Source organism: Vulpes vulpes, chromosome 7, assembly GCF_048418805.1.
Source record: "Vulpes vulpes isolate BD-2025 chromosome 7, VulVul3, whole genome shotgun sequence".
Classification (NCBI taxonomy): Eukaryota; Metazoa; Chordata; class Mammalia; order Carnivora; family Canidae; genus Vulpes; species Vulpes vulpes.
The window spans coordinates 71401121-71414215 of NC_132786.1; the positions used below are offsets into that span (position 1 = coordinate 71401121).

The 13095-nt window shown below is 38.9% G+C and overlaps 1 long non-coding RNA gene across 2 annotated transcripts in view; it reads left to right on the plus strand.

Annotated features, from left to right (window-relative positions):
* Window positions 1–13095, plus strand: part of LOC112929002 (uncharacterized) — a 122529-nt gene that overhangs the window by 16615 nt on the left and 92819 nt on the right. The window contains exon 4 of one of the 2 annotated variants that reach the window (XR_003236831.2): window positions 5506–6143. The exons of the other annotated variant lie outside the window; for it this stretch is intronic. This is a non-coding gene — a long non-coding RNA (uncharacterized lncRNA). Of the gene's footprint in view, window positions 1–5505; window positions 6144–13095 lie in introns of those variants that run through there. 2 annotated transcript variants of the gene reach the window in all.

The following is a 13095-nucleotide window of genomic DNA, read 5'->3' on the forward strand; positions in this document are numbered from 1 at the left end:
CGGGGTGTGATCCCAGTCTGGAGATCGAGTCCCACATCAGGCTCCCTGCAACAAACCTGCTTCTCCCTCTGCATATGTCTTTGCCTCTTTCTCTGTGTCTCTCATGAATAAATAAATAAAATCTTTAAAAATAAATAAATAAAAAATAATTTTCCATTATGCATGTTGTAGCATTTATCAATAGCTTTTTCCCCTTTATTGATGAGTAATATATGAATATACTACATTTTGTTGATCAGTTTATTGACATTTGAATTATTTCTAGCTTTTGTCTATTGTGAATTATGCAGCTATGAAAACTCACTTAAAAATATTTTTGTGGAGACGTATGTCTCTATTTATCAAGGGTGGATATCTAGGAGTAGAATTGTTCCATTGCATGATACGTTTACATCTAACTGTTTAAGAAAATGCCAAAATGTTTTCCAAAGTGACTATACCATTATATATTCCCATTAGCAATGCATGAGGTTACATTATCCACATCCTCACCAACACTTTGTATGTTTTCTTTTTTTAACCATTTTAGTCCACATGTAGTAGTGTCTCACTGTAGTTTTAATTTGCATTTCCCTAAGATGTTGAGCATCTTGTACTTGTTAGCCATTCATATGCCTTCTTTGGTGACATGAGTATTCAAATCTATTGCCTATTATTTAATTGTATTATTTGTCTTATTATTGGGTTATAAGAGTTCTTTATATATTCTGGATCAAGTCTCTTATCAGGTAAGTGATGTTCAAATTTTTTTTCAGTTTGTGGCGTGACTTTTAATTTTTTAATGCTATCTTTTGAAGAGTTTTAAGTTTTGGAGTGCTTGGGTAGCTCAGTTGGTTAAGTGTCTGACACTTAATCTCAGCTCAGGTCTTGATCTCAGGATCATAAACTCAAGCCCCATGTTGGGCTCTATGCCCAGGGTGAAGCCTACTTTAACAACAACAACAACAAAAGAAGTTTTAAGTTTTGATGAAGTCTATTTGATCAATTTGTTCTGTTACGGATCATGCTTTGAGTATCATATTTAAGAAATGCTTGCTTAAAAAAAATGCTTAGTACAACATCACAAAGATTTTCTTCAATGTGTTTTAGCTATGATATTTAGATCCATGATCTATTTGAAGTTGATATTTGTGTCTTGTGGATTAAGGATATTTTTTTCTTTTGCCTCAGGATCATTTGTTGGAAAAATGATTCTTTCCCCCATTGAATTGCCTCAACACTTGTTGAAAATGAATTGGCCATTCGTATAAAGATTTATTTCTTAATTCTAATTTTTAATTCTGCTTCACTGATATCTATATGTATCCCTACACTAAAACCACCCAATGTACTTTATGGTACATTTTAAAAATAGCTATATGAAATCCTATACTGTTCTTACTTCTCTCTCTCTTTTTAAGATTTTGTTTACTTATTCTTTAGAGACACACAGAGAGGCACAGACATAGGCAGAGGGAGAAGCAGGCTCCCTGCGGGAACCTGAGATGGGACTCGATCCCAGGACCCCGGGGATCACAACCTGAGCCAAAGTCAGATAGTCAACCACTGAGCCACCCAGGCACCCTGTTCTTACTTTTCAAAATTATTTTGGCTACTTCAGGTTCTTTGCATTCCACATACATTTTGGGAACAGCTTCTCAATTTCTATGAGAATGCTTGCTGGATTTAGATAGAGATTGCATTGCAACTATTGGTCATTTGGGGAATAATTGCCACCTGTTAATACTAAGTCTTCCAATCCATGCACATGGAATGTTTCCCACTTATTTAGCCTTCCTTTATCTTAGCATGTTTTCTAATTTTTAGTGTACTTGCCTTTTATTTATTCCTAAGCATTTTGTTCCTTTTATACTATGTGAAAATAATTATTAACTGTATAGAGATTCCTCAAAAAATTAAAAGGATTAGTATATGATCCAGTAATTCCACTACTGGGCATTTACCTGGAGAATACAAAAACACTAATTCAAAAAGATATATACATCCCTTGTTTATTACAGCATTTATTAGTCAAATTATAGAAGCAACCCAAATGTCCATTGGTAGATGAGTGGATAAAGATGTAGTATATATACACATGAAATATTACTCAGCTATAAAAAAGAATGAAATTTTACCATTTACAACAATATGGATAAAGCTAGAAGGTATAATGCTAACTGAAATAAGAGAAAATCAGATACCATATGAGTTCACTCATATGTGGAGTTTAAGAAACAAACAGAAAAAAAGAGACAACCTGAAAAATAGACTCTTCTCTATAGAGAACAAACAAAGGGTTACCAGAGGAGAGGTGAGTGGGGGGATGGGTAAAGTAGGTGACAGATTAAAAGTATACTTATCGTGATGAGCACTGAGTAATGTGTAGAATTGCTGAATCACTGTATTTATACCTGAATTTAATATAATACTAACTACATTGGAATTTAAAGAATTATTTTCTTGATTTCGTCTTTGGATTGTTTGTTCCTGGCATATAGAAATACAATTGATTATTTTACTTTATCTTAGATCCTACAAATATGCTTAACTCATTTATTGGTTCTAGTAAACTTTTGTTGACTCTAGGATTTTCTCCATATAAGATTATGCCATCTGGAAGTAAAGACTAACTTCTTCCTTTCAACCTATATGCCTTTAATTTATTTTTCTGGCTTTATTGCATTTCTTTACTACAATGTTGAATAAGGGTAGTGAGAGCAGACATTCTTGCCTTATTCTTGATGTTAGAAAGTATTCAGTCTTTCATTATTAAGAATAATGTTAGTTGTAGCTTTTCTGTAGATGCCTGTTTTATAAGGTTGAGGAAATTCCTTTCTGTTCTTATTTTGTTGAGAGTTTTTATCACAAATAGGTTTTTAAAAAAAAAAAAAAGATTTTATTTATTTATTCATGAGAGACACAGATTGAAAGAGAGAAGGCAGAGATACAGGCAGAGGGAGAAACAGGCTCCATGCAGGGAGCCTGATGTGGGACTTGATTCTGGATCCTGGGATCATACCCTAGGCCGAAGGCAGATGCTGAACCGCTGAGCCATCCAGGTGTCCCTATCATGAATAGTTTTTGACTGTTGTCAAATGCTTTTTCTGTTTCTATTAAGATGATTGTGTAGGTTTTGTCTTTTTTTTTTTTCTATTAGCATGATGTATTACATAAATTGATTTTTGAATGTTAAATCAACCTTGCATTCCTGGCATAAATCACACCTGGTCATGGTATATAATCTTTTTTGCCCATTGCTAGATTTGGTTCACTAAAATTTTGTTAAGAATTTCTGTGTCTATGTTAATTAGTGATATTGATCTGTATTTTTTTTCTTATCTTTGTTATTGGGGTTATACTAGACTCCGAATGAGTTGGAAAGTGTTCCTTCCTCCTCTATTTGCTAAAAAATTTTATGTGGGATTGACTTTTTTTTCTTCAGATACTTGATAGAATTCAAAGCCATTTGGGCTTGAGCTTTTCTTTGTAGGAAGATTTTTTTTTAAATAAATTTTTATTTATTTATGATAGTCACACAGAGAGAGAATGAGAGAGAGAGAGAGAGAGAGAGGCAGAGACACAGGCAGAGGGAGAAGTAGGCTCCATGCACTGGGAGCCTGATGTGGGATTCGATCCCGGGTCTCCAGGATCACACCCTGGGCCAAAGGCAGGCGCCAAACCGCTGCGCCACCCAGGGATCCCTGTAGGAAGATTTTTAATTACATATTTGATATCTTTGTTATAGGTCTATTCAGCTTTTTTATTTTTTAGTCAATTTTGGTAATTTGCGTCTTTCTAGGAATTTATCCATTTCATGTTGGTGTAAAGTTGTCCATAATAGTCCCTTATAATCCTTATTATTTTTGTAGGGTTGGCATGGATTTTTTTTTTTTCTGATTTTGGTAATTTCTGTCTTTTTTCTTGATCAGTCTAACTAGAGTTTATCAATTTTGTTGAGGTTTTCAAAGAACCAGCTTTCTTTTTCTTTTTCTTTTTTTTTTTTTTAAAGATTTTGTTTATTCATGAGAGACACAGAGACAGAGAGAGAGGCAGAGACACAGGCAGAGGAAGAAGCAGGCCCCATGCAGGGAGCCCAACGTGGGACTCAATCCCGGGTCTCCCGGATCAGGCCCTGGGCTGAAGGCGGCGCTAAACCGCTGGGCCACCCGGGCTGCCCCAAAGAATCAGCTTTTGTCTTTATTGACTTTTTAAATTGTTTTTCTATTTTTTATTTCACCGATTTTCATTCAGATCTTTAAAAAAAGAAGAGTAAAATAAACCTAAAGCACAAAGAAGCTTAAGTAAGCATATAATAAAGATCTGAATGAAAATTCAGAAATGAAAAGTATTAAAATGGAAGCTTAGATTATTGATTTGAGATCTTCCTTTTTATTTATTATTTTTTTAAGATTTTACTTATTTACTTTAGAGAAAGAGAGAGAACATGCATGTGGAGGAGGAGGGGCAAAGGGAGAGGAAGAGAGAGAATCTTAAGCAGACTCCACACTGAGCACAAAGCCTGACTTGTGGCTGGATTTCACAACCCTGAGATCATGACATCAGCCTAACTCAAGAGTTGGATGCTTAACCAACTGAGCCATCCAGGTGCATCTGAGATCGTCCTTTTTATTTAGGCATTTAAAGCTACAAATTTCCTCTAAGTGCTATTTTACATACATCCCACAAATTCTGATATGTTTTTATTTTCATTAGATTTGAAATATTTTTAAATTCCCATTATGAGTTCTTTTGACCCAAGAGTTATCTAGAAGTGTTGCTTAATTTCCATAGATTTGGGGATTTTCCAAATTCCTTTCTATTGATTTCTAATTTGTTTCATGGTAGTCAGTTATACTTTGAATGATTTAAGTCTTTTAATTTATTGAGACTTGTTTTAACACTATCCATGTGATCTGTGGTGGAGAATACTCCATGTATCCTTGAAATAATGTGCTTGCTGCTATTGTGCAGTGAAGCACTCTATAAAATGTTAGGTAGGTTGAGATGGTTAATAATGTTCAAGTCTTCTATATTTTTGCCAATATAGTCTACAAAATGTGTAGTCAGATCATAATTTGAGCTTTTTAATTTATTCTGACAATATCTGCCTTTTGATTGGAGTGTTTAGTTCATTCACATTTAATATAATTATTGATATAGTTGGATTTACATCTGGTATTTCATTTATGTATGTCTAAGACTTTTTGGGAGACCCCTGACTAGCTTAGTCAGTGGAGCTTATGACTCTTGATCTTGGGGTTATGAGTTTGAGCTCCATGTTGGGTATAGAAATGACTTAAAATCTTAAACCCTAAAACAACCTTTTTGTTACTCTGTTTCTCCTTCTTTCATAGTTCTCCTTCTTTCATGTTTTTTTTTCCTTCTTTCATTTTAAGCAAAAATTCTGGTGTACCATTTGAATTCCTCTGTTGATTTTTTAATTTTACATTTTGAATTATCTTCTTTATGGTTTCTGTAGGGATTACATGTTTCTTTTTTCTTTTCTTTTTTTTTTTTTTAAAGATTTTATTTATTTATTCCTGAGAGACACAGAGAGAGAGGCAGAGACACACAGGCAGAGGGAGAAGCAGGCTCCATGCAGGGAGCCCAACGTGGGACTTGATCCTGGCACTCCAGGACCATGCCCTGGGCCGAAGGCATACAACCGACCGCTGAGCCACCCAGGCGTCCCGGGATTGCATGTTTCTTAATTGATAACAGTCTACTTCAGATTAATACTCATGTAATATTGGTAAAACAAAGGAACTTTATTACACTGTTTCCTTCTCCCTCCTTATATTTGTGCTTGTTTAGATGCTATTTGTAATGCTGATATTTAATATATTTTGTGTATTTACATTGATATAGTCCATAGCATGTATAGATTTAGCATACAATACAATGGAATATTACTCAGCCATTAGAAACGACAAATACCCACCATTTGCTTCAACGTGGATGGAACTGGAGGGTATTATGCTGAGTGAAGTAAGTCAATCAGAGAAGGACAAACATTATATGTTCTTATTCATTTGGGGAATATAGATAATAGTGAAAGGGAATATAAGGGAAGGGAGAAGAAATGTGTGGGAAATATCAGAAAGGGAGACACAACATAAAGACTCCTAACTCTGGGAAAAGAACTAGGGGTGGTGGAAGGGGAGGAGGGCGGGGGATGGGGGTGAATGGGTGACGGGCACTGAGGGGGGCACTTGACGGGATGAGCACTGGGTGTTATTCTGTATGTTGGTAAATTGAACACCAATAAAAAATAAATTTATTAAAAAAAAGATTTAGCATACAAATGTGCATACATATATATTTTTTAAATTTTATTTATGCAGGCACCTGGGTGGTTCAGTTGGTCAAGCATCTGCCTTTGGCTCAGGTCATGATACCAAAGTCCTGGGATAGAGCCCCACATCAGGTTCCCTGCTCTGTGTGGAGCCTACTTCTCCCTCTCCCTCTGCTTGCTGCTCCCCCTGCTTGTGCACTCTTTCATGCACTCTCTCTCTCTGTCAAATAAATAAATAAAATCTTCTTAAAAATAAAGATTTTATTTGAGACAGAAAGAGGGAGGGAGTGAGAGAGTACAAGTAGGGGTGGGGGGCAGAGGGAGAGGGAGAAGCAGACTCTCTGCTAAACAGGGAGCTTAATGAGGGGCTCAATGCCAGGACCCCAAGATCATGACCTGAGCAGAAGACAGACACTCAACCAACAGAGCCACCCAGGCACCCCACCCCTTTTCTTTTTTTGGGTACTGAAATGATACAAGCATGCGCACCAGAATCTACCAACACTACTTGCAACTTAAAATGAGTACATGACATTAAAAAAAAAAAAAAAAAAAAAAACTGCTAGTTTGAATGGATATCATGGCAGCTAAGTTATTCAATCAGACGCATGTAGACACTTTCCAAAAAGTATCTTTGTCCTGATACTGCCAGCTGAAATGTGTGGTGGACAGAACTTCCTGACCAGAAAACTGAAGAATTTTAGAAGAGTTGGCCTGGTACAGATTTTAACAGAAACCAGACTGTCTTCAGATTTACAGATATATTATTTAGAACTTACTTAAAAGGGCCGGGGCACCTGGGTGGCTCAGTCTGTTGAGATTCTACCTTCAGCTCTGGTCATGATCTCAGGGTCCTGGGATCAAGCCCCACGGTGGGCTCCCTGCTCAGTGGGGAGTGTGCATCTACCTCTCCCCTCTGCTTTCCCCCCCTGCTCATGTTCTCTGTCTCTCAAATAAATAAAATTTTTTAAAAAAATTTAAAAAGCTGCCGAATGCCTTCCTTTAGTGAAAAGATTCCAAAAATTTTCGTTTCATACAGAATCCCATTTTTTTCTGAATACTGACATCAGCAATGCAACACTAGTGTACTTTTAGAGGGAAAAACTCTTATGTAAGTGTTTCCAGATATCAGAGCTACTTGACAGAGATTTGACTGTTAGACACCAGCAAAGTGCCTCCATTCAGAACATGCCAATTCAAACCCAACCTTGAACCTGGCTCTATGTATTTCATAAATCTGCCTTGTCTGGATATAAATAGAATAGCCAGCAGCAGCAGTAAAATATCCAAGTCATTATTCCTCTATTTGTTCCATTTAGAGTGAAAAATATACATGTTTTTTTCCTGCAGGCACGTGTTTATAAGTTTCTGTTCAGCAGGGGAAGCTCACACTGAGTTTATTTCAGGCATGCAGGCAGAAGCTTTTATATGTATGTAAAGGGAACTGGCTAATAATCACATCAAGGGGGGGAATTTAGGTGGATATGTCCAGACAGAAGTGAGCATAGTGGCTGCATTGAAAGCTCTTACTAGAAAAGGAGAAAATCTCATCATCTCATCAAGCTGTTGGGGAGGGGCTTTGGAAAAGTACTGCTCCCTGTACAAAAGTGCCTTTAGTTACCTGCCTTGGAGTCACTGAAGGTGCATTAGTGCCAAGGTTGCTCCTGTACCTGCCTCCCCCGTGGGACACTATTATGCTTCAACTTCAGGACTTCCTTTCCACCTGCCAGTGATCATATGAGTGGTTTAGGAGGGGATGACAATTTAAAGTGATGTCTTTTAAGTAACGGGCAGGCAGTCCAATTGGACTATCACTAGGAGCACATCCTAATCCCTATAGGCCAGGTCACGGGGTAGCAACAAAATGCATTTTCCAAGATGGCAGTGGTCTGAGTCAGGTGGAGAACTTGTGACCTTCTTTGTCTCCTCTAGCTGGGAGCTGACTTTGAATGGGAAGATTCTTGAAGGGTTTATGATTTAGTTAATATGCCTGAGTTTTTTCTTTGCTTCAGTTTTCTTTCTTAAGTTTCCTGGTATATTCAACCTTAACTATCATGTGTTAAACCCAGTGATATCAGAATGTTAAATTCTTTCCTCAATAAAATGAAGCCTCAGAATTTCTGAATACCTGGCTTCGACATGGTTCTGTCTGGTGTTGTGACGGCACAGACACTTTGTCTTTGAAATGCTGTATCTTCTCTTAGTTCCTCCTGCACTTTGAGGCTGAGCAGCAAGTACAGGAGTTGTTAAACACAAAAATTGTTTACTTGATTATTGCCTGACCCATTCTCTCTGACAGACCATGGAAACAAGTTCCAATTAGGAACTGAATCATTTCAGTATGTCTTTGTAACTGTAAATGAATTAGCTCTTTTTACAAGAATTTGCATCTATATATCCAGAGACTATATACTGTTATATATATACTGTCTAAAATGCTTTAGAAAGTTTCAAAAAGAACCCAAGACTTTCCCACAATCCTCTTCCCAGGGTTTCTCGCAACCTGCACACAAGAGAAGGCATGAGAGTTAGAAGTATGGAGAAAGGTGCTTAATATTTAGGGCAAATCAATGTGTTTTGGCTGATTTGTAATCTTTCCTTTTCTCATAAACAGCCAGCAGCAGGGCAGCCCCGGTGGTGCAGTGGTTTAGCGCTGCCTGCAGCCCAGGGCGTGATCCTGGAGACCCTGGATCGAGTCCCACATCAGGCTCTGCGTGGAGCCTGCTTCTCCTTATGCCTGTGTCTCTGCCTCTCTCTCTCTCTCTCTGTGTCTCTATGAATAAATAAATAAACTCTTAAAAAAAAAAAGCAAACAGCATCAGCATAAACTGTAAATGGAGAAGGATAATCTGAGGGACCACCAGACAACCATGTGTTACACCATCCAGATATTTACTACAGTGGTTCTCCAATGTGTCTGGACCAGCAGCAGCAGCAACACTGCTTGGGAACATATTAGAAATGCAAATTCTCAGGGGGCAGGGTGCACCTGGCTGGTTCTTTCCATCAGTCCATAGAGCACGTGCCTCTTAATCTTGGGGTCATGAGTTCGAGCCCCACATTGGGTGTGGAGATTATTTTTTAAAAATGCAAATTCTTGGGTCCCACCTTAGACCCCTCTAGTGTATTTTCTATTTCCATCAAAAGATTTAGCTCTCAGAAGCTTAACTCAATTCTGGCACCATCTGATGTGATGTGTTGGGGTTCAGGAGCAAACAATCCGGAAAGAATTCCTGAGGCATCTTTGGTGCAGAAACGTGGTTTTATTAAGGCTCGAGGAAAGGACCTGTGGACAGACAGCTGCAGTACTGTTGTCAGGAGTGACTGCTTATATACTTTCAGGTTGGGAGGAGGTTAGGGAGAGTGTAAGTCTCTAAGGAATTTGGAAGCAAGATTTCCAGGACCTCGAGGGGCTAGCTGCTGTTAGGATAAGGTCATTACTGCTGTCTAGTAACCCTTAGTCATGAGACCCTTCAGATGTGTATCAGTGGGCCATATGTTTGGAGGATGATTGCTAACATATTTCCTGGGGGGGTTAGAGATAAAGGATGTTTCCAAAGGGATTTTTATATGTTATAGACGACTTACAGGATCCTAGAGGTCTGGCTAATGTCAAGCTAGTTTTGCCTGTAGCAAAGTATTAACATTGAGGCAGTTGAGTTCTTGGAGGAAGGCCACTCTGCCTGTCCCAAGTACTTGTCAGTTGTAAGAAAGTTTAATTTTTTTCTGTGTTTCTTTTGCAAAGGTTCTCCCTACTACATCTACCTAGAAATAGTGTCAGATTCCACAGCATAAGGGCTCCATCCTGTTGTGCCCAAGATTGGAAATCCGAGAAACCACCGAGGAACCGGCACCGATGCAAGCACACAAGGGTTTATTAGCAAGCTCAAGCTTGGGCCCAAGTATACCTGACACAGCGGAGCAGGGACTTGGACCCCAAAGTGGGTTACAGCTGGGTTTTTTATAGGCTGGTCTAGGGGATTTTCAGAAGGGGTGGAGGAATTTCTCAAGTTCTGTTTATATTCTGATATGGGGCTTTCAAGGGCATTGAGCTCTGTTCTCATTCTAATATGGGACTTTCTACCATGGGCGTGGGCTCTGTTGTCTTTCTGATATGGGATTCCCTGCCAAGGACATTGAGGACATTCTGCAGTCCCCCCCCCCCCCGCCCCCCACGTAAAGTTCAGCTCTTATTCACAGGGGCCTAAGATGGCTGTACTTGTGCTAATGCTATACTTTAGGTGGGATGGCCTTAATTTTTCTCGGCCTCCACACATCCTACCAGACTGCCCTGATCTGGGACACCAATCACCAGGCCAAGCTGTCACCTGTGCTTCTGACCGACAAGCTATAAATCAGGATTCCCACAACCCCCTCCTAGGGTTTGTGAATTTGCTAGAATTGCTCACAAAGCTCAGGGAAACATTTACTTACTTTAACCAACTTATTACCTAGAATATTATAAAGGACACAAGATAACAAGCCAAATGAAAGAGGTATATAGGGTGAATTCTGGAAGCATCCCGAGCACACAGCTTCTGTCCCCATGGAATACTGGGGTGTGCCACACAAGCACTCCTAGCTTGGGGATGAGGTCACCAATTCGGAAGCTCATCAAGTCTTGTTCTAGAGTTTTTGTAAAGAATATTCTCCAGTTCCCCCCACCTCTCAGAGGTTGGTGGGTGGGGCTGAAAGGTCCAAACTTCAAATGCCAGGTTATCTTGATGACCAGCTCTGTCCTGAGGCTATGGAGGGGCCCCACATTGTTTCATTAGCATAAACTCGGGTGTGTTCTGGAGGGGCTCCTTATAAATAACAAAAGACACTCCTATCATTCAAGTTTTTCTGAAAATTTTAGGAGCTCTGTGCTGGGAACCAAGAGACAATGACCAGGTGTATTTATTTTACCACATATGGACTCTGAAGTGCTGGGGACAGGCCCAGCAGTCCCTGTCCTTAACTAGTTCTCTAGATTACTATGATGCACACAGAAGTTTGGGTACCACTGCTTTAGGATCTTTTTTTCCACTTCTGGGCCTGGGCTCCTACATTTGCCCCATCTCAGAGCAGAATGAAAGTTGCCTTCACTAAGAAAATCATGTCAAGTAGGAAATAACAGAATAAAGAATTGAAGGCCATTGCCTTGGCTGCAGAGTTGGCTAATGCATTTTATTTTTAGATCTCATCAGTTATGTTTTCTTTCCTTTTAATTCTGATAGATTGGAATTAGGGTTCATTGTACCAAAAGGGGCTAATATTCACCCAGAAATACACTAAAACAACACACAAGCCAGCGTCTGGTTTGATTGGCTAATGCCCATGCTGTTCAAGGCTCTAGATCAATCTCCCCATGGCGGGCAGGACAGAGAACACAAGCCCTAATTGCTTGTAGAAAATACAACTGAAAAAATCCAACGTGAATGTATCAAGGCAGGATCCCAGCAGAAAGAACTCACTCCAGCTGGTTCAGATGAAGAGATTTTACTTAATGAGGGCAGGATTTTAGAGGTGTGGGCAGAGTTTGGAGAATAAAACATGCAAGGGCCGGGGACCCCGAGACTCGCAGCAATGGAGACACTAAAACCCCTTAAATGGAAGAGACAAAGGGAGAAAATGGTGTCACTGGGGAGCAAGTACTGCCCAGTGGGAATTCTTTTGGTTTTCTTCTAAAGTTTTTATTTAAGTAATTGCTATACCAAACCTGGCACTTGAACTCTCAATCCCAAGATCAAGAGTTGCATGCTCTTCTGATCAAGCCAGCCAGGCTTCCTGGAACTGCTTTTTCCTGGAAGGATCCAGTTATTGCCCAAGATGGGACTTGAAAGCCAAGAAGGAAGGGGGAAGAATATCCTGACTTATCTCTCCTGCCCTCTAATTTCTAGCCTCCCATTTGCCAAACTCAACTAGAAGCCAAAGGCAAGGAGCTGAGTGATAAACTCCACGTGGATCTAACTCTGAGGTTGGGGCAGAGCCGAGAAGGATGAGGATAAATGGGTGGAAGGAGGTAGCAGGGATAATGAGAAAAACCGAAATTGCAATTCCGCAGCTTTCACTCTCCTTTAACTATTTTTATGGGAATTGGTCTTTTTTCAAGAAAAATTCATATTTTTCTTTTACGAGAAGTAGCTGTAATGTTGGAACTCTAATTTTTATAGGGTCTTCACATAAATATTTGTCTCAATGTTGTATTAACTCTAAAGATATCAGCGACTGTGACTAAATTAATAACTAGAATTATCAGAGATTTTTAGAACTTTTGACCCAGAAATGTCATTTGGCACAATTTTTGTAGGTATATAGCTTTAAAACATTGTTTATATTCCACAAGAACAACTCAAAAGACATTAGCATATTTTAATTAACACATTTTAGTAGTAAAATTATATTTAAATTACATTTTGTTATCCTCCTAGTAGCTTTACAAGTAATTTTCAGACATATTTGAAAGTCTGCCTGGAGGGTTTTATTTAATATAAAACAACCAAATAATTTTGCAATATTTATAGAAAGTTTTGTGTAAACATCCAAATTTCTAAAGCACATCAAGCTCCAGTTTTGGATTCTATAATGAATGCATAATCAGTGGAGGAGGGACACAGAGACACCTTATTATAGTTGTCTCTGCTTTATGGATAAGGATCAATCAGATTCCTAAGTGTAGGGCAGACCCAGGGTCCCACTGCGGGCAATAGATACTGACCTATGAGAGCCAGTTCTGTGCATTCCTCTCAACTCCCTGGGCAGTGACTTCACATTGATAGTTTGAAATCTGCTGTGATAGGAGCGTTCACACATAGATGGACAAAAGGTGGGGGCGC